The sequence below is a fragment of the Tyto alba genome, unplaced genomic scaffold (assembly GCF_018691265.1).
Source record: "Tyto alba isolate M040663 unplaced genomic scaffold, T.alba_DEE_v4.0 Super-Scaffold_39, whole genome shotgun sequence".
NCBI lineage: Eukaryota > Metazoa > Chordata > Aves > Strigiformes > Tytonidae > Tyto > Tyto alba.
Genome location: NW_024881314.1, coordinates 8,652,673 through 8,672,424, shown reverse-complemented (window position 1 = coordinate 8,672,424; position 19,752 = coordinate 8,652,673). Strand labels below are relative to the sequence as shown.

The 19,752-nt window shown below is 53.5% G+C and overlaps 1 long non-coding RNA gene across 3 annotated transcripts; it reads right to left on the bottom strand.

The window, feature by feature from the left end:
* Nucleotides 1-10,779: 10,779 nt before the first annotated feature.
* Nucleotides 10,780-19,468, bottom strand: LOC116964084. 3 transcript variants are annotated; one of them, XR_004408540.2, is made up of 5 exons: nt 19,454-19,468; nt 18,731-18,978; nt 12,832-12,915; nt 10,973-12,033; nt 10,780-10,794 (listed from the first exon to the last, which is right to left on the bottom strand). It is a non-coding gene; the product is annotated as an uncharacterized LOC116964084 (long non-coding RNA). The 3 variants fall into 3 exon arrangements; XR_006166321.1 differs by lacking the exons at nt 10,780-10,794; nt 19,454-19,468 and adding an exon at nt 19,353-19,386 and having other exon boundaries at nt 11,379-12,033; XR_006166320.1 differs by lacking the exons at nt 10,780-10,794; nt 19,454-19,468 and adding an exon at nt 19,298-19,312 and having other exon boundaries at nt 11,379-12,033.
* Between the last annotated feature and the right edge of the window lie 284 nt (nt 19,469-19,752).

The window sequence follows — 19,752 nt, the reverse complement described above, 5'->3', positions numbered from 1 at the left end:
TCGCCACGTCAGGGGGAGAAAGCCCCACCACGGCTGTCCGGCACGTACGTGTGCACCAGCACCGGTGTGCGAGCTTGGGGAGTGCTGCTGGGGGGGCAAAGGGGAGGCTGCGTGGGGGGAGCTGGACATACACCCCTTTATCTAGCAAACCAGGGGCTGCACTTGCCGGCGCTCCTCCTGCACAGACACACAGCCGAGCCTGCAGAGGAGAGGGAGCTGCGGCAGCTCACCAGACTCAGGGTGACCCCCTTACCCGGCAGCTGGTGTGGGCATGGCTGAGGCTTAGGGGGGCCGTGGGGGGTTCCTTCTGCCAGACCAGCTGGGGGGCAGGCAAACTGAGTCAGGGGTAGCCAGGACAGTGTGGGTGGTACTGTCTCAAACCACAGCACCTAATTTACCAGAAGTTGTGGGTGAGGTGCTGCTGATTCGGAGCAGCTGGCAAAAAAGTAAATATTATTCCCCCCCACCACCCCCTTCCATCATTATTTAAACAGTATAAAGGTCTCTGTAAATGTTTAAAACAACAACATGGTTGGGAGGGGAAGGAGGAAAGACAAACAAGTTTGCTGTTTCAGCTTTGCGGAAACAGATCTTAATTTTTGGCAGGGTTTTATTCATCCAGAGGATCCAGCTGCTCACATGCTTTGGGCAGCTCCAGATTCATAATCGCTTCCCTAATGTTTTCCTCCAAGAGGCTGCAGTTTGGCACAGACACCACCTTTGATGTCTGTGTTTGGCCAGCACCTCATGCTGTAGGATCCAGTTCATGGCCAGGGCATCTATGCTAGGAGTCAGTGGCTGTGAGTGCTCCCAACGATGTTTTTCTTTCCCAGACCTGAGGTTCATGGTGGTCAGAGCTCAGCAGGAGCCAGGGAGTTCGATGGAGCCAGGTGCTGTGGGCTGGCTGACTGCTGGGGTGCCTTACCTGCACGTGAGCAGGGCAGGACTCAGGAGCCCCTCTTTCCCCTGAGCACTTTTCTCAGGAGATGGGGGCTCCCATTTCCCAGCCCACCGCCCCTCCTTCCTCATCTGCCTTGATAGCACTACCAACACCTGGTGCATTACCACAGCAGAAACCCTATGTAATCTCTCTTTAAATACACAGCTGGCAACATGACTTTAACTAATTCAGCTTTTTACTGTTGAAGAGCTGGAGCTGTATCCTGGTTTGTCTCCAGGCTGAGAGGGACTTGATGTGAAGCCCTGGGTAGTGCAAGGTGCTGGAGGTCAGTGGCTGCTCTCCAGCCTCCCTGAAGATCTGATGCTCTGGGTCCCAGATCCCAAGCCCTGGAGCGGCTGCCCTAGAGCAAGACCGTCATCTGTGTGAGATCTCAGGGGAAAAGGGCATCCTTCTCAGCGTGGGGGAGACTTTGGGCTGGGAAAATGAGGGTGCACCTGTGAGGAGGACATGAGAACAAGGTTGCTGGGGAGCAGAGGAGGACTGTAATCCTCACCAACCTGCCTGATGTCCCAGCTGGTCACCAGCCCCAAGTCAGGGCTAGATTCTGCCCAGTCCCATCTGCTCTGCTCCTGCCCAACCAAGGAAAGGGCTTGTGCTCCTGCCCAGTCTTGTGTTTGCCCTGGTCTCCTTCTCGCCCAATTCTGCTCAGCCCCATGCCGTAGCTGGGTAGCTGCTTTCTGCTGTGAGATGTCTTTGCTGTGAGTTGCTTTGGCTAGTGTGTGCAACCTCTATTGGTATAGAAATGAGCTCTAATCTGCCATATTTGTTCTACAGTCTCTAGAACTATGTTCCTGCTTCAGCTGCTCAGTCTGACAATGGTACTGAGCTGTAATCTGAAGATGCTGTTTCCAGAGAAGCTCCAATACCTGTTGGGTGGCTTAAGAAGCTGACCTTGCTGTTGCTGCTGGCTTGTGTGTCACTGTACCTCTGTGCAGATTTGTGAGGGAAGATGTATGCAGTAGTACCTCATGCAGCTAGTCCCAGCCTAGCTATTGCTTCTTCTGTTGCTGGAGTGACCTGATCCAAAGCAGAAAGACCGAGCTCAGCTGGGCTGGCTTATCTCTTGAGCAGGGCTGCTTCTGTTGCTAGGGGCTTCATGCAGTTTGGTGGGGGAAAACCCTGGTACTACTTTCAACAAAAGCCTGAAGAGTGATATGAGGGACTGGCCCGAGTGTGTGCTGCCCTGCCTCTCTGAAGTCCTGTTCTAGTCAAATCAGTAACTGCCCACAGACAGCACCAGGAAAAGCTTTTGCTGGGGTCTCTGCTTTTCTAACTTCAGCCAGCTCCTGTGCAGAACCTACACTAAGATAAAAGAGACTGACACAGTGTGAAACCTTCCTCCTCTTCAGCAGATGGTGTTTGTGACAGTGGACTTTGCTTGTGTTGTTATAACAGAACGGCCTGGTCTAGCCAAGAAATAGAAGGAGAAGCTGCAGTCTAGTCTTGTTGAGACTGGCTTGCTATGTAAACCTGTCCTGAAAGCCTGGATCACAAATGAACTCTTGCTTTTTCAGGGATCGGACTTTTCTGCCATCTTCAACTTGCAAGCTAAAGTGCTGTCATGACTTGCCTGCAGTCAGTAGCTCTAGTCACTCTGCAGCATTCACGGTAATCTCCCAGGACTCTCAACAACTGAGGACGTGATGTGTGTTGGAATGTGAACTTCATGTTACCTTCATAGAAAACCTAAATGCATCTTAACTGAGGTTATCCTGGTGTCACTGCCTTAGGCTTTAGCAGATCAGTGCTACATCTGTCCTAGCTGTGAACTCTACATGCTTCACGCCCGAGAATCCTCACAGTTGGAAAAACAGTGCCCTTACTTGAGTGAACCACTGAGCTGGTGTGAGTTAGTGGCTGGCACTGCTACTGACTGAGCCTGTTCCAGCATATCCTGCTAAAATGATGCACTGAGAAGGTGAAGCTGAACCTCCATTAGGCCCACTGCTATCAGACTGAGACTGCTGAGCACTATCTGCAGTGGGTACTTTCAAGATAAACCTTGGTCTCAATCAGAGTGAACAAGAAAAAACATATTGCCTTGGTGTTGTCTGAAGGCTGCCTTCTGCATCTTGATTGAGGGTAGAACCTGGTTATCAGCAAAAAACAGGCATCAGCTGGTATAAGCCCTCCAAGAATCTGGGTTACCAGTATTTCTGACCTTATTCTATCTGTCGCATTCAAGATGTCAGCAAACACAGAGCAAGTGTTGTTCCTTCAGATGGAGGGGCCAAGAAACCCTGTGCTCCGAGGCTGCTTTTGAGTCTCAGCTGGTCCCAGGCCTCCCAAAAGTCTTTCCTCAATCCCCTTCTGGCTATCCCTGGCCATCTCCTTGTTCCCAAGCAATGCTGCTGCTCCTGAAGCATTGCTGGAGCTCTGCCCGAACTGCATCAGCTACCTGAGCTGCTCTGCTCCTTGCTCCTCCCAGCAACCAGAGACCCTGTACACCAGGCTTTAGCCTCCACTGAAAACCTTGCGGAGCCACAGCAATCTGAGAAGAGATGGATGAGTGTGGCAGAGAGACCACTGCAGGCTCTGTCCCACATTTGGTTAATACCTGGGGAAGATAGTAACCTTCATGGGGAAAGGAGTTCTGTCCATCTGTCAGCTCTGCTACTCAAGCGTGCAGCAATCCCATGGACATAGACACCTCCACCTGGAATCTGAGACCCAGCTCGGCCCATGCAACCCCTGCGTGCATTCCTCCTCACTAGTCTGACTCTGATAGCACCAGGTTTTGTCACAGATCTTGGAGACAAACCTCACTTTGCCCTGACAAGCCTCAAAAGCTCTTTCGCAGCAAGCCATGTGTGAACTCGGCATGTCCCATATCAACACCATCTACCTGCCTCTCTCCTGCCCAGTTACAATAGGCACAACAGGCCTGGACAGGTAGGATACTGGGCACAGTTGGACTTGGATGCAGGGGCTTGGGAGGTTCAGCCAGGGTGCACAGTTTCCCACAGCACTCTGCCTTCAGCTAAAGAAGAGATCTCTAGCTCCTTTTTCACTCAAAGCTTTTAAAGAGGTACCGTATGGATGCTATCATGATGTTCATTAGTCTCTGCCTGAGCCCCCTCATGCTGCAAAAATCCCTGGAGGGGACGGGATGGAGTGGGATGGGTTTTGCTGCAGCTGAGCTCTGGTAGTTTTTCCCCTGGGGTTTCAAGAAGTTTCGTTCCACTCATGAGAAGTGCCAGGCGTCAGGGGAAGATTTGTTTCTTGGCAGCTGTTCCCATTTTGCTGTAGAAAACTGATGCTGTGCTAGGAATGCACCGTGACTGAAATTCCTCTGCACTGCTCAGGTCAAATAGCAAATAACAGTAATAGGGGAAATGGGGGGCAGGAGAGCAGTTTTGCTTAGCAGAGAGCAAACAGGAGGGCCGAGCCCTTTCTTTTCCTTTTCATCCTCCTGAGCCAAAAAGCAGGAGCTGAGCGGTTTGAGGGAGAGGAGGAGGCTGGGGGTTAGCAGGCTGCCTGCCTCCCGCCTCTGGCAGCCACACAGCACAGGCATGCACGCTTGGCTCTGCCTGTACCTGCTCTGGGGAGCTCTGGCATCATCAGCCTTGTTGCTTTTGAGGTGGTGTCTGATCCCCTTGGAGAACAGACCACGCTCTCTCCATTTGTTTTGCAGAGGGCTCAGAGAAGCTTTCAGCATCAGAGATTTAAACAAGGGGTGTGATGAGCAGTGACAGTTTGGGAAAAACACAAGCAGCAAAAGGTTTTGATACTGTCAGAGAACATGACAGGCAAGTTCACAGCCCCTGCGGGCCTTTGGCTTCTTGTTTTCTTTTGCCAAATGGGGAAAGCAGCCCTGTGTCGCAACAGAGTCGCAGGCAGTGACCCTGTGGCAGGCAGGGCAGAGCTAGAGATGCTGAGAGCAAAACAGAAAGCCTAGGCAGGGGCTGGGAGGAGGGGAGATGGCCTGCAAGGGTTAGGGAAGCTGGGCACCTCTTTTTTTAGGAGGATGCTGTGAGTCATCTGGAAACTTGGGTCCCCCAATGCCCTCAGCTCAGTCCACTGCACTCTGGATGCTGAAGTTGCTCTCAGGGCATCTTTTCCTGCTGCCAGGACCTCTGGGGCTGGAGAGTGGGGGGTGAGAGGTGCGGGCAGCCCCAAGCCTGCCTCCTTGCCCTGCGCTGGCTGAAGGGGCCGGGGCTGAGGTTGCCATGTCTGCCCAGCGAGCCCTGGGTGGGTGGTGAGCACAGTGTGGACACAGCCCTGATGCTCCAGCCCCTTGACGCCACTGCAAAATGGGTCGCCCCATAAAAACAGACCTTGCCTTGTTCCCAGACTAAAAGAAGGAGTTGTGTGATAAAAAGCTGCAGCTGATCTCTCTAATCTTCCACCAGTGTCTGCATTAACTGTCAAGACAGTGACTTCCTTGATGCTGGGCAATTTTTTTCTGTGCACGCATCCAGCTAATCAATTAAGTTTCTCAGCAGCTTCCTCCAGCATTCAGGCTTGAAGGGTGGAAGGAATTTGTTATTCTAGGCACTGTTGGAGAGGCATGAACTGTACTAAAAGCAAATTGCTTGCGCTTTCCAAGCACTGACACTCTTCACACACTGCTTGGCTTTCTGGTCCTCCTCCCTGCTCTCCTGAGCACCTCTGGGTGCAGCCCTGGTCCAACCAGGTCAGTGCTACGCTGCACCCTGCCATGGTGGGGCTGGGTGCTGGGAATGCTCTGTGTTGCAGCAGCGGCTTGGACATTTTCCTTGGGGCAGGGTCTTCGTCCAACTGGTGCAAGCTGGTAAGGCTGGGCACCAAGCTGCAGTCATGGGGACACACCGGGGCAGGCTGGTTTGTTCCTTAGCTTAGCCCTCTGCTAAAAAAATATTCTCTCATGATGCTCTTTTCCCTTTCCCCATCTTGTTTTCCTCCTTCTTTATTGTTCCTTGACCTGCCTAGGCATGGTCCTCTGCATATGGGAGGGAGACGTTATGTGATGTGTTCACACCCATCCCAGTAACCTTGGGCTTTGCAGAGCTAAGCACTGGGCTGAGAAACGGACGTGGAAGGATCCAGCACAGTGGGTGGAGACACCAAGAAATATGGGGTACTTGGGGTGATCTTGGGAAGATTTATGGATGGTTGAGAGGAACCGTGTCTCCTGCCAGCTCGACTACACCCTGGGTTTCTGCTAGTAGGAATGGGGATATTTTTTCTGTGTGTTCAGCGATGCAATGGCTTCAGCATGAGAGCGGCAGGATTGCCAGAGTCCGGAGGGCCACAGAGGTTTGTTAGGAGCTCAGCCAGTTGTGTAAAACTCCTTACTCCCCACACTTGGGCCTGTCAGGATATACTCACACATCCTCCCAGGCCAAGGAAAACTTGGCCCAAGCAAAGCAGAGCTGCTGTTGTGCTGTTGACTGGGTGGCTGGTGGGTAGGGATGGCCACAGCTTGAATCCCGCCTGGCCTGGAGGTGGTTGAAGTCTTTTCCATTGGGTGCTGCCTGGCAGCCTCGGTGATGCCTGCTCAAAGGGGGTGGGCTTGTTGCCCCAACATGTCATCCTGCTTAGAAATCTCAGGAGAGAGGATAAGGAGGAACTGGGTGGAGAAATGGCTCATGCTTTCAGAGGATTATCTTTATCAGCAGGAGGATTTCAGCCACCTCTAGTCCTGTTCTCCATAGCAAGATAACCCAGTGCTAATGGCATTGCTTTTGTAGGATAAATCCCATAGATGTTCTGCTCGGGAAATAATTCGGTGAACCAGGAAAGAGAACCCAGGATGCCTGCTACCAGTCTTCTTTCCAAGCCGTTACACAATACTACTCTGGGGTTAACAAACTAAAAACATCTGGGAATAATCAAAGCTATTTAGGCTCTGGGAAAGCATGGCTGGAGAAAGTTTGAAGGAAGCATCTTGAAAGCTCAGCATTGTTAAAAACAGTCTGGAAGCCCTGGAAATTAAAACTGGGGTAACATCTACAAAGAGTGAAGAAGTATCAAGAGAAGGATCTAATATCCTCTGAGGAACACAGAGGAGCCAGAATGAATTGTAATGCTCAAGCCTCTGCTAAGCTACAGGGTATTAAAAATTGCTTTGGAACAAACAGATCTGCCTTTCCTGTGGTTTCCACTGGCAAGGGAGCAGAGGGAAAGACCAGGGGTCTGTCTTAAAAACAGCCTAGGGAGTGGAAGTACGATTTAATGACAGATAATCACAATCCTCCAAAAGCAGGGTGATGCCAATGCAGAGCCTGCAGTGAGCCGTACCTGCCAGGGCTGGCTCAGGGGGGATGCAGGGCACGCAGCAGAGGTTTGAGGCCAAGTTGCTTCCCTGGCTGGGTGCCACCAGCCCGAGCACTGCTGTGGCAGGGAGGAATGTAACCCGCAGGCTTTGCTTTCCCAGCGGCAGGATGCGTGCTTGGGCTGGCCGATGGCATCGCCGCGGGATGGATCGTGGTTCCCGAGACGTGATCCCCACGGAGGGTGACGATGCCTTGCTGCCTCCCACTGCGGGGAGCGTGCTCAGGCCTCCTCTGGGGTGGCAGCAGAAATGACTGTGGGATCGTCCTCTGAGCTTGGTAGATAACCCAGGGCTGGCAGCTGGAAACACTGTCCGTGGGGGTGTCCGACTGGCAGCAGGGACTGTGGCACTCTGTGTGCTGGCTGAGCTATATCCAGCGCTGACCCTGCTCCTTTTGCAGGAGCCTGGGGGGCTGCTTCCCCGGAGTGACTCGGAGAAAGGCCACGGAGCCAGCTCTCATTGATGGAAGCCCCCTCTTCTAGCATCACTGGTGAGGGAAATCTATTGCTGGGAAATCTCGCTGCTACTGATTTATAGGAACTTCAATCTTGAAAGGCCTCTCTTAGTGCTTTCCATTCCTTCTCCTACCACTTTACATCTTCTCCTCCTGCCCCTGGCTGGGTCTGGGGTACAAGCCCCCAACATCTCCAAGAGACGGAAAAGCAGCCTGGGCATGGGGAGGGTGGGCATACTGGAGGAAGGACAACAGGACAACCAACCACCGCAGGAGCCATGGAAATGGTTAAAGATTTGGGGAGTCCAGATCTGCCGCATCTTCCGTGACAATCTGGTCTCCCCAGCATCCTTGTAAATGAGAAACCGCATAAGCCTCACACTCTATTATTGCTACGGAGCATTAGAGTCTCTCATTTAGGATAAACATTCTCATCTCCAGCAGAGCATGAATAACATTAAATGAGATAGTTAAAATGTTTCAGGCCAATTATAGCCCTGGTGTAACTTCGGCAGAGTTACACCAGGGATTAATTTGATCCGGAGAGCTCTGCCTCCTGTTCTGAACTGGGATTCCAGCGCGGGTAATTACATCCTGCCTCTCTGCACTTCCTCTGGAGTTTTAATTGGGTTGAATGGACCAAATCCGCAGCAAGTGTAAATCAGTGTAATTGAGCTCTCTCTGGAGAGGAACCCTGCTGATTTACACCCTCGAATCTGGGCCAGTCTTCTCCCTTTCCTCTCCACAAGGCTCCAGCTGGAGGCTGCCTGGTGAAGGGCAGCAAGGGCTGAAGTTGGTGCAAGGAAACCGCCCCAACCCAGTACCAGCCTCCCTGCAAAGGGACTTCTGCTCTTTTCTTCAGAAAGTCACCAACTTTCCAAACTGCTGCTGAGAGCTGAGGGAGCTCTGCCCTGCCTCTGTGCCGTGTTAGCGCGGGTCGGGTCTGCTCTGGGGTGCAGGCAGCCTGCACCCCACTGTACCTTCTGCCAGTAAACCCACCGCCCTGGTCTCATGCTGAGGGGACTGACCCTCACCTCCCAGCCTGGATCCCAGACCAGGGAGCACTGAGACAGGCGGCTGGACTGTCTCCCTCTTCCACTTCCCAGCCCTCTCAGTAAATCAGTGTTAATGAGGGACATTTGACCCTCTCTTTCCCTGAACAGCCTTAAGAAGCATTTTTGTTCCATGAGATAGTTAAGAAACTTGAAGCAATTTCCTCCCTGTGCTTCTACTTGATTTTTTTTTTTTTTTTTTTTTTTTTTTTTGAGAAAAGGAAAAGTTATAGGACACAAGCAGCCTTTAGGATGCCTCAGAAGCGGGAGCAGAGGAGAGACAGCAGTGTCTCATATGGAGGGGATGGGGCAGACAGGCCTGTTAAGATGGGGTGACCCCAGCCCTGGTCCACTTGATCCGTCAGAGCGACCATGAGTGCAACTGAGACAGAAGGGCCGGAGCTGGGAAAGTGCACTTGCTGGCTGCAATTAGGAATTTAATTGTGAGTCGTTATCTCACTGAGTTGGAGCCTATACGGAGCTGTACATCCTCCATAGCCAATTGTATACAGGGGCGACGTTGGAGGGAAGGGTGCTGGGAACAGTCTCCCTCACAGATTTCCAGGACTTTCTGCTGCTGTGTGGTCCCTTTCCCTTCTCTCAGAGAAATGATGAAAACAGACAGTCAGATAAACCCTGGGGAGCTGGGCCCAGCAAGGCCCCATGGCTTTGCCTCTTCCTCCAGGCTGCGTGGGACTGCTGGTTCCGCACCCCCTCCACCACCCCCCAGCTGTGTGTAGCCCACTTGCTGTTTCATTTCCCTTTTGTTTTTTTCCAAATCGTATTTTAATGGGGACAGAGATGGAAGGAGGAAGAGCAGAGATGTCACAATCCTTACTTCCTTCTCAAACAAGTGACATCTCAGCAGGACCACGATGGTGGGATAATGTCCTTCAGCCTCCAGGCCCTGAGGACACCGTCAGCATCCCATCCCTCAGAGAACCGCCGGTGACATCGTGCCTGGCCTGTGAGGGCTGTCACTACTGATTCTGTGTTTCTTGTAAAGCGGAGGGTGGTTTTGGCCAGCAGAGAGGACACAATTAATGAGGTTAAGCGAATTCCCACTCCCACCCACCAAGGGCCTTCCGGGACCATCACAAATCTCAGCGCAGACAGCAAACACCTTGTCGCAGCCAGCAACCCTCACGCAGCCACTCGCTACAGGCAGGCTTGCCTGCTCTTAGCTCAGCTGCTGGCTGCGGCTGATTGAGTAAATAAAGAGCATTTCTCACGAAATCCACCCTCTCAGAGGTCCCCAGGCGAAGAGCTGGCCTTTCCATGGCTCAGGAAACCTTTATTCCCCAAATCTACAACACCCCCATGCAGTTGATTTAGCAAGTGATGTTTGCACATCCAGGTTTGCAGTGCAGTGACCCTGTTCCCGGCAGCACTGTGACATTTGCAGACACCATTTCCAGCTGGCCCCATGTTGTCCTTTGTGGGATTTTTTGTGTGCTAGTCCAGATGGGGAGAAAGGTCAGAATTACTGATGGTAAGGTCCCGACTGGAATCTGGATTTTCCCTAAATCCAGGATGACTGTGCCTGGGCTAACCCTCCAAATCTGGGCTCCAGGCAGCTATGCTCAGTGGGTTACATTAGGCTCTGCTCCTAGTCTTTGGGGCTATTGTAGCTCCAGTGTATGTGCATCTTTCCTGGGGCTCCTCTCCATCTCATTTCTGACCTTGCAGATCCTCCTTGTTGCTCATCACTGCCCACCCAGAGATGAACAGCCTCAGCCCTGATGCCTCCTCTGCAGCTAAGCCCCTGACCTTTGTTTTCACTTAAATCAATACATAAAAGCCATGCTACAGCAATACCCGTGTGTCAGGGGAGTCCAGGTGATTTATATCATCTAAGGAGCTGATTCTGCTTTTGGGGCTTCAATCCTGATAAGCTTTTGTCTTTCCAGCCCCCCAATCACTTCTGTGTTGCCTTCAGTGCGTGTACATTGTATTCATCCCGATCCCCCTTTCTGACATTATTGACTCTCCATCTTGCTTTTATTCTGCTATAAAATTAAGGCAGCTCCAGGTAAAACAGCAGTTTTATTCTTCCTGATCATAATATTTCCTTTACCAAAAAGAAGAAAAAAAAATTGGTTAAAGTGAGTTAAAGTTGTAAAGGCTTAATTAAAAAGCCTCAGGGAAAAAAAAAAAAAAACTATTAGGAAAACTCTATAGGCACTTTTGAAATTCTTACTGTGGAGAACCAAGCTGCTGGGAGCTCTTGTCTGTCTGTCTGGCCTTACCTCGGTGGCAGAGGAGGTGACCCTGCAGCCTCTGGATGGAGAAGAGGTGCTGCCATCAGCCAGGAGCATCCCGGACAGGAGCCACATCCAGGGCTTCTTCCCCCGGTGCTGTGTCCTGCTCATGGCCCCCAGCAGTGGCCGGCTCTCAGACAGGAGCAAACAGCCTGTTCTGGGTGCCAGGTGGGTGTATTTGGCACTGAAAATTCATGTCAGCTGTGGTGAGGCTGGCACAACTGTGCCCGCAGGAAGGATTCTGCTGTGTGACTATTCCACTCACACAAAAAAAGACCTGTCTCCTTCTGCCTTATATGTATTGGCAAAAGCTTTGGGAGCTGCTTTTTCTGTTAGGTTGAAGCTGACGTTTCCAACTCCACCGGTCCCAATGACTGATCAATGCATGCTGATAGACTTTTCCCATCAGAACATTTATTCTTCCAACAGGACACCGAGTTCTCAAACAAATGAAGGCTTGCACAAGAAATCATCTGCATCAGTTTGGCAGCAAACAGAAAACAGGAATATTTTTCTTTATTCTAAAACCAAATTTTTGTGGCTAAATAGAGCCAAAAATATATCTCCCCCCCACACTTCTCCCAGACACGAGACATCTCTGAATGCCGAAAGCAACTCTTCCCTGCCGCAAATGGACCAAATAAACCCAGCACGAGACTGGCGCTTAGTAGAAACAGATGCGCCTCTAATGCTGTCATCTACAGCAAGCTGCGTCTGCAAACTGATCTTTTATTAACGTATTTATATAGATGGGAAAGCTGCGGAGGGTGTGTGAACCCCACATGCTCACAGGGTGCATTTCGGCTTGCGGAGGGCATCGCCGTGGGGCTGCCGGCCACCCCCCCAGGGCTCAGCCTTAAAGACAGGCAAATTTATTTTCTGTGCCAGCATTTAACCCAGTGCCTGGTCCTCCCTGAGCTGGGGGGGGGGGCGCCGGGGTGATGTGGGTTCACCAGTGTGCAGGTCGGCATCGTGGGTTGTTTTGCTGGGGGTTTCAGCATGTGCTGAGGCCGGGATGTGCTGGGTGCCGGCTGCAGGGCGCAGGGGAGCTGCAGGAGGAGAAGGAGTCACAGTTAATCATTTGCTGAGCTGGGATGGATGAGGTTATGAGCATTGGGGGATCTGCTGAAAGGAAGGCAGGGCAAGGTGAATGCCTGAGCTGCCCATGGGCATTCAGCAGTGCCTTGTAGGCTGGGGGGGATTAGGAAAGACAGCCCTGGCCTCAATTCCCCCCCGAACCCCACACGTGCCCCAGCCCAGGTCAGCATCCCCTCACCCTCAACACCACAGGTTTCTCCCCAGAGCCAAGACATTGGTGTGAGTTGCCCTACCTTTGCTGGCAGCTGCAGATGAACAGCCTGAGCCAGCCCTCGCTCCCTGGAGTCACCGTGCAGGACACAAAACCACATCAGTCCCAGATCCCCCCGTCACACTCATCCCATGCCCACCCCAGCTGGACCACCACTGGCTCTGCTGCCTTTTCTGTCCCCACGAGGTGCTTCTGGCATCCAGGCAGTGGATGGGAGGCCACAGAGGAAAGGCTAAATGTACCCTCACCTGGGAACTGAGCTGCTATTGAAAGTGATGGGAAAATAGGCTTTTCCCTTCCAATCTGGCTGTTTCGGTCTCTAATTTCCTTCCCCCAGTGCAAGCCACTTTTCTAGAGCCTTCACAGCCTCACCAGTAAGGCAGAGAGAACTACAAATCCTGGGTGAAGTAGGAAGAAACCATCATTAAAATGCCTGAGGGGTCTGTGATCAGGCCAGAAGGGGGCTTTTTACCCCAAGCTAGCACTTTCCACAATTTCCCCAAAGCTGCATCTAACCCAGATAACTGCTACATCCCACCTGGCTTTTTCTCCAAAGCAGTGTTACGTGGTGCGAGGGTCAGAGCCAGCCTCTCTCCTGGTCTCTTCTTCTCCCTCCGAGTGCCTGGGGACAGAGGAGATGGGGTGAGCTGTGGGCAGTGGTGCCGACTGCAGCCCTTTCTAAATGAGTGGTAACTTGCTGCAAGAAAGGGTGGCTTTGCATCAAAGGAGCCGAGCCTTTGGTAACAACAAAAACCTCCTTTTCACCACATCCCCCAGGCTTTGCAAAGCAGCATGCAACAGGCAGGGGTGAACGCCCCTTGCAGGGGGGCCAAGCACCTCAGCTCAAGACCCACAAGGAATTGCTGCAGCACAGTTTAGCCTGGAATATGGTGATTTTATCCAACATTTTTTTTTTTTATTTCTCTTTTGCAAAGAAATAAATCGTGCAAGTCCTTCATTACCTACTCTCTCCAACCAGCTGTCCCTTTATCACGGACCATCCTTCCCCTGGGCTTTGGAACTGGGCAAGTGAGGGACATCTGGCAGTGGTTGTTTCCCACTGAAATTCATAGAAAGCAGATATGGCCCCTTGGTGCTTTCGAGTGGCCCAGCTTTGCCTTTTTGGCACCCATCTCAGCCAGGCCGGAGTGGGGTGGCCAGAGGAGCAGGCGATGTCCAAGCACAGCCCTCAGAGGGACCCAGAGCTCTGCCAGCAACACTTCCCTGCACCCCTCTGCCATGCCAGTGCTCATGGCTTTGCATCTTTGCTACCTGGTAGGGACTGGGTGTCTTTGAACCTCTATCCAGGGCCAAACTTGGCTGAAATGAGCCAACAGGCTCAAAAGGCATCTGGGGGAGCAGCCACACGCGTGTGTGAATGTACACACACACACACACACAGAGCATGATGGCCCAGCACTTACTGCCTGTGGAATCCAGGCAAATGAAGGAGCAGCTTCATCCTGTGATTCTTGCCCTTGCTCTGCTTTCAGTATTATTCCCAGCCTGGTTACACCTGATAGTAAAAGGGAATTTTTGGGGAACAGGCCTTGGGACAGAGCTCATCTCATCCTAGGGAACGTGGCTGAAACAGGCCCAGGAGCCTCCTTAAGCTGCCCAAGGAGCCCTGCAGAGATGAGAGGTGGGTAAAACCCATCCCCACCTCCAGGTACCCAGCTGGCTTTTCCACTTTTGAAGTGCAGCTCCTTTTCAGTGCTAGAATTTGGGGTCACTTTCAATAACTCACTCAAAAATCAGAAGAAAAAGCTGGAGATGCTCTCTGAGTCACTGGCATGTTGTTACCAAGGACACTAAGGTTTCTGATTCTGAAGAAGAGATTAATTACATTCTACAAATAGACATTTTATCTGCATTGAAGAGCAGCAAGAGCGAGTTCTTTTAGTGTAACTCATTATGTATCAGCAGGTAGTATTGTGACAGATGTAGGAATCCAGTCGTACTGTCACTTGGGTTTAATCATCAGAAAGCTGTCTTCCCCGGTCAGCTTCTAGTGAGGATTTGTAATATTTACATAGCACTTGGGGCTGGCTTCTTTATTGCTGGAGTCTGTATTCACTCGTCAGTCTCTCATTATGCATGTGCCAGTATTAATTGCATTTAGAAATGAGATTCTAAAGGAGAAGTGAGAGCTATTTAGACCTCCATTCAGCTTGAAAGACAGCAGCTTTCTGTGTGACAGCTCTCGAGATGTTCTTGTGCTCGGCTTTCTCTCCAGCTGAAAAGCAGGTGTTGGAGAGAGTTGGTGTCGGAGCCACTGTATCAGCACTGCCTTTTGTGCATGCCCAGACATTTATATAACCGACAGTATAATGACTCCGCAGAAGTGGCACAGAATTGACCCTTCTGGTACTGGATTCAAACACAGCAAGGTGAAGAGTGGATCTGCTCAGTTGCTATACAGCTATAAAGGGGAAAGTGATGTTAAGCCTTATCTCCCATGGAAAGAGGGGGGGGGGTATTTTCTTGCTGGTGGGTTTGGGGGGTGATTTATCAGCTTGGCTGTGCCTGCAGCACTTTGGAGCTGTGTTTGTGGCCTTGCTAATGTATTTAAAGTCGTACAGAAATTCAGCTGACACTTGTCTGTGCATGCCTGCTGCGCACTGATTGCTCCAGCCCGGAGATGCAGAGCCGTGTGCTGCTGCTGCCGGCTGCCAGCCATGCCTGGGTGGTGGAAATGAGGAGGTCACGTCCTGCTTCCCAGAGGGGACTAAGCTGGAAGGCTAAATCCAGATGATGCCAAGCTACCGGCTCTGTTTTCTCCAGCCTGAGGTGCAGAGGGTCTGTTCTCGCCTTGCAGCATGGTGTGTGGGGTTGCGACAAGGGTGTCCTCGTGGGGGGAGATGGGCACAGGCACCAAATGCTCCCTCTCTCCATGCCCTGGCTCCCACTCCTAGGAGAATAACCTCTGTGGGGCCCAGGGGATTCGTGTCCAGCCTGTTGTGAGGGGGCTGAGAAAGCAGCAGCAAAGGCAAATCCACATTTCACTTCTCTTCTTTGCTTTTCCATAGTCCAGCCCTGCCCCACCAAGCCCCCGACCTGGTCCCTCTCCAAGAACTCTCCATGGGGAACATCTCCCCTTGCAGACCTGGATCTTCCCAGCAGGTTCCTTTGGGTGCTCCTGCACCATCTCAGGTGCTCACTGCCCTGTGTCCCCCCATGCTGGACCAGCACCGAGACCAATCCCCTGGCTTGGGGTCAGTGGCATTTCTATCTCCCCAAACCCACATATCCCTCAGGAGCAGGCAGTGAGCAGCTCCCACCAGGGAGGGACCAGAGGGGAAGAACATGAGAAAGGCAAACAGAGCAGGCATCCATAACCAGCCCTGGCCCCTGGCCAGCACCTTCTTGTTAAATATCACATAAAACAAAGAATAAATCGCTGCTTGTTGAAGAAACCCAAGCACTGAAGCTCATGGGGTTCCCCTTGACCTTCCTGCCCCTTGATGGGGAGGTAAGTCCAAGGTAGCATTTCAGTTTGCTTTTCACCTCCAGCAAGAGGGGGGGATAGCAGACCCCACAGCTGGGCTGTTAGGAGGAAACCCTTCAAACCTCTCCTTTCGAGACAGTGGCAGCCAGCCCCAGGGGCCAGCCCTAACCCCACGGACCCACGGCTGAGCCCCCCAGCCCTGCGACTGTGGGCTAAGGACAACCCGTGCTGTCCCTGGCAGCCCCAAGGCATATAAATAGAAGATGGGACGTGAAGGAGGTCAAGTGAGCCAGGGATTTTGCATAATCTGATCTTGCCTGTGTTGTTCATTTGTGTCCTTTGCCCAGGACGCACACTGTGCTTCCCACACGGGGATGTCACAGCCAGAAGGGCGTAGCTGCACCGAGACAGTTTTATCCCACGGAACATGCGGGTTTCTGCCTTTTTCTTCACCGTGTGCTGGTTTTCAGGGATGTCTTTAATCCAGGGGTCATCCAGACCAGTGCACATATGGGAAATCCTGGTCTTTGTTGCTGTATAGGCTGCTGATGCCTGTCCAGCCTGGTCCTCTAACTCACCAAAATCCAGTTGGGGCTCTGGTGCCTCGGGTCTGTTCGTGGTCTGGAGGATGCTGTCTGCCTTCCACCGTGCCCATCCAAAGCCTCAGTCCTCCTGCCCTGGTCGCCTGTACCACTTCTCCCCAGTCCCTGGTCAGCTGCACTTCTTTCTCTTGCTTCTGCTACTTCTCTTTTCCAAAATACAAAAGCCTGGAGACAAATCCTCTCCTGTTATAAAGCTGCCAGTAGAACTGCACTGATTTATGCCAGCGCAGAGCGAGGTGGGTAGATGGGAGTCCAAACCGGAGCAAATAGAAATCCTGTTAATAACCACTGGTCTTTAATGCTGAGAGCAATTAATCACCAAAAGAACTAATCTGGTGGTGTGTGGCTTCTCTACCGGCTGGTGCCTTTGCACTGGACGAGGTGCCTGTCTGAAAGCTGCAGCAGGGCTCGGAGGAAGCTTCTCCCGGGCACCCAGCCGTGAGCGTCCCTGGTGCTCCCCGGGCCCCCCGCCGTGCCGGGGACCCTCGTGCCGAGTCCAGCCCCGGGCTGTGGGTGCTGGGCACTCTCCCTCCCCGCGCTGCGTTGCTGTCTCACCGGCCACACGCTGACGATGACGGTGGTGGTGATGGCAGTCGGGTGCAAGGTCTGGCTGGGCTGCAGGTTTAGACGTGGTGGAAGGGGTGCTGATCCTGCCGTGAATGGAGATAGCTAGGGTGGCTCCTCTTTCCCTCCCAATCCCAACTTTTTCGGGTCCAGGCTCCATCCTACCTCCTCCTGTAAGGTTTTGTGCTATTAAAAAGCTTTTTTAAACTTTTGTGCTCGCTCCTAACAGCAAGGAAACGGTAGCTGAGCCACAAACCAGTCCTGCAGCCCTGACACTTTCTCCCACACGCACACGGTTTGCTTGTTCCTAACAGGGTGCTGAGCCGGCCGCAAAGCGGCCCCTGCACCCTTGCCCCTGCCACCCTGACCACAGCTCCCACCTGCTCCCACAGCTGGATCTGCCTCCCTGGGGCCCTGAGCTGCCACACGCTGCCAGCACCGGTGCCATCGCTCCAGGTGACCTGTCCCCCAGCCACCTACCTGCCCTGGGTGCGGGCAGCGCTGCTTGCTCACCAAGGGACAGACCTGCAGGCTGCCAGCTCTGCCAGCCTTGCCAGCCACCCCCGTGCCCCCTGCCCAGAGACAGCTCCCACCTCTGCAGCGAGCACATGTTTTCTCAGGCACTTAATGAATCTTTAATTTGGCTGTTGCTGCAGGTAGCATGGGGAGGGCCAGGGACACGCAGGCCAGGAGATGCTTTCCCTGCTTCCAGTCTTGTTTCTCCCTCCCCTGACTTAATTGGCTCATTAAGTGCCAATTTGACCTTCCCACTTTCAGATGTCTCCAGTCTCCACTGGTAAATAGATTTGCCCGTCTCCAGCGGAAACCTCCTCGAGCTGAGCCTGGCGTTCAAGCAGGCGGCTGCACAGCAAGCGACAGCGATGCTTGGCCCCGCCGTGAGCTGAAGCCAAGTGAGTGCTGAACGGGAACAAAACTCTGTCCCGAAAGACACGGGGAGCTGCAGGTAGTGGAAGGGGGAGCTGCAGGTAGTGGAAGGAAGCCGCAGCCGCCGGCACCGTGCCCGTGGCGCAGCGGGGATGCACCGAGCAGGAGGTGATCCTGCGCTCCGGTCGCGGCTTTGTCATTGCCTTGATGCGGGACTGCAGCAAGTCCCTTCCCATCTGCTCCCGGCCATCGCCTCGGAGCCAGGATGCGTGCAAGCGTGTGCGTGGGCACGGAGCACAGAGCCACAGGGCCACGGCTGCAGGGTGGGGGCTGCTGGCTCTTCTGACAGCCAACATTTAGCTGATGCTCTCAAGTATCCTCACCCAGACCCTCATCCAACCTCCCAGCACCCCAGGGATGGAGCGGGACCTCCCCAGGGCTATTTTATGTCAGATGAAGGTTTGCCAGTTGGGTGCTGCTGGGTGTCATTGGCAGCCTGGTGATGTTCTCACGGCTGAGAGTACTGCTCAGTCTCCTCCCCAGCCAAGGCATGAAGACAAACAGGCAGCCAGGCTGCTTGCCTGGATGGATAGCAGGGTGCTGGAGTGCTCCACTTGGGAAACACCTTAATGGGTGCGTGTAAAAGCATCCCAGGAGTTCAGCCCTTTCCCTTTTCACCAGAAAGACAGGGAACCAATCCTGCATTTCCTCCTTGCTCTCACTGGTGCAACAAGGAGAAGGTGACAGCGCATCACAGAAGTCTCCCTTCTGCCCAGCACAAGGAAACATCTCCTGGTGTCACCCAGACAACCAAAACTAGAAGGAAATCAAGTATCTCTAAGGATGGGTCTTAGGCTGAGTAGCGAGATCCCCCACCCCAGGGCCAGCCCTCACCCTGCCGCCCCGAGGGGATGGGAAGGGGGCGGGAGAGGACGTACGGTTCGACTTTGTTGAAGAAGTGTCTCCGCAGCATCATGACCAGCGTGCCGAGGAGCAGGGCGGTGGTGCACATGGCACTTCCTCCATCACCACGCAGCGCCGCCTGCCCCTCGCGTCCCCCCCGGAGGCACCGCTCGGCCCGGGGCTGTCACCCGCGCCCGGCTGGCCCGTCACCCTGGCTGGCGGGCACCTCTCTCCACCTGAAGGCTCTCAGGGCTGGTTTTAGGAGGAATTAAGGCAGGATCAGCTGTAATTAAGAGACAGCAAATGAGGACGCTCTCCTCTGACCTTCGGACGGGAGGGAGCCGAGCGGCTGGTCCGTGACTCGTTGAGCACTTAATTGGTTTCTGTGCCCGGTGCTCCCGCCCCGGCTGGCCCCCCGGCCCTGCATCTCGGCCAGGCAGCTTCTGGGGGTGACCTGTGATGGACCAAGCCCATTCCCACCCCATCCACCCCATGGTTCCCCCAGCCCATCTCCCCCCCGCCAACAGCCCCATCACCACCGGGGCTGGCTGCTCCCCTCTGCTCCCCCCTTTCCCCTGAGCCTCCCTCCCCTCTTTGCCCACCTTCCCCCCTCTCCTCCCTTTCCCTCCAGCTCCTGTATCCCTCCTCCTGCCAGACCTGCCTCAACCCACTCCCCCCTTCCTGGCTCCGGTAATCTGACAGGCTCAGACCTGCCTGTAATTCCCCAGGGACACATCTCAGCCAGCTGATCCCCAGACCTTGTCTGCACCCTCCCCTCGCCTGGGGCTGGGTTCGCCTCCTCCTTCCCACTCTCCCATCGCTCAGCAGCAGGCACACCTCTCCCCACGGCCCGGCTCTGGCCCCATGGTCTCCCCCCAGAACTCTGTGCCTGTTTCCATCGTCTCACCAGGGAAGCCTTTCCCTCCCCTGTAAGCTCCTTAACTGTCCCAGTCCACGGGCAGCGAGGTGCCTTCACTCACCCTGTCCCAGCTCAGCCCTTTGCAATGCAAAACACATCTTCTGGAGGCGAGTGAGTTTGTGGGTTTAGGTTAAAGAG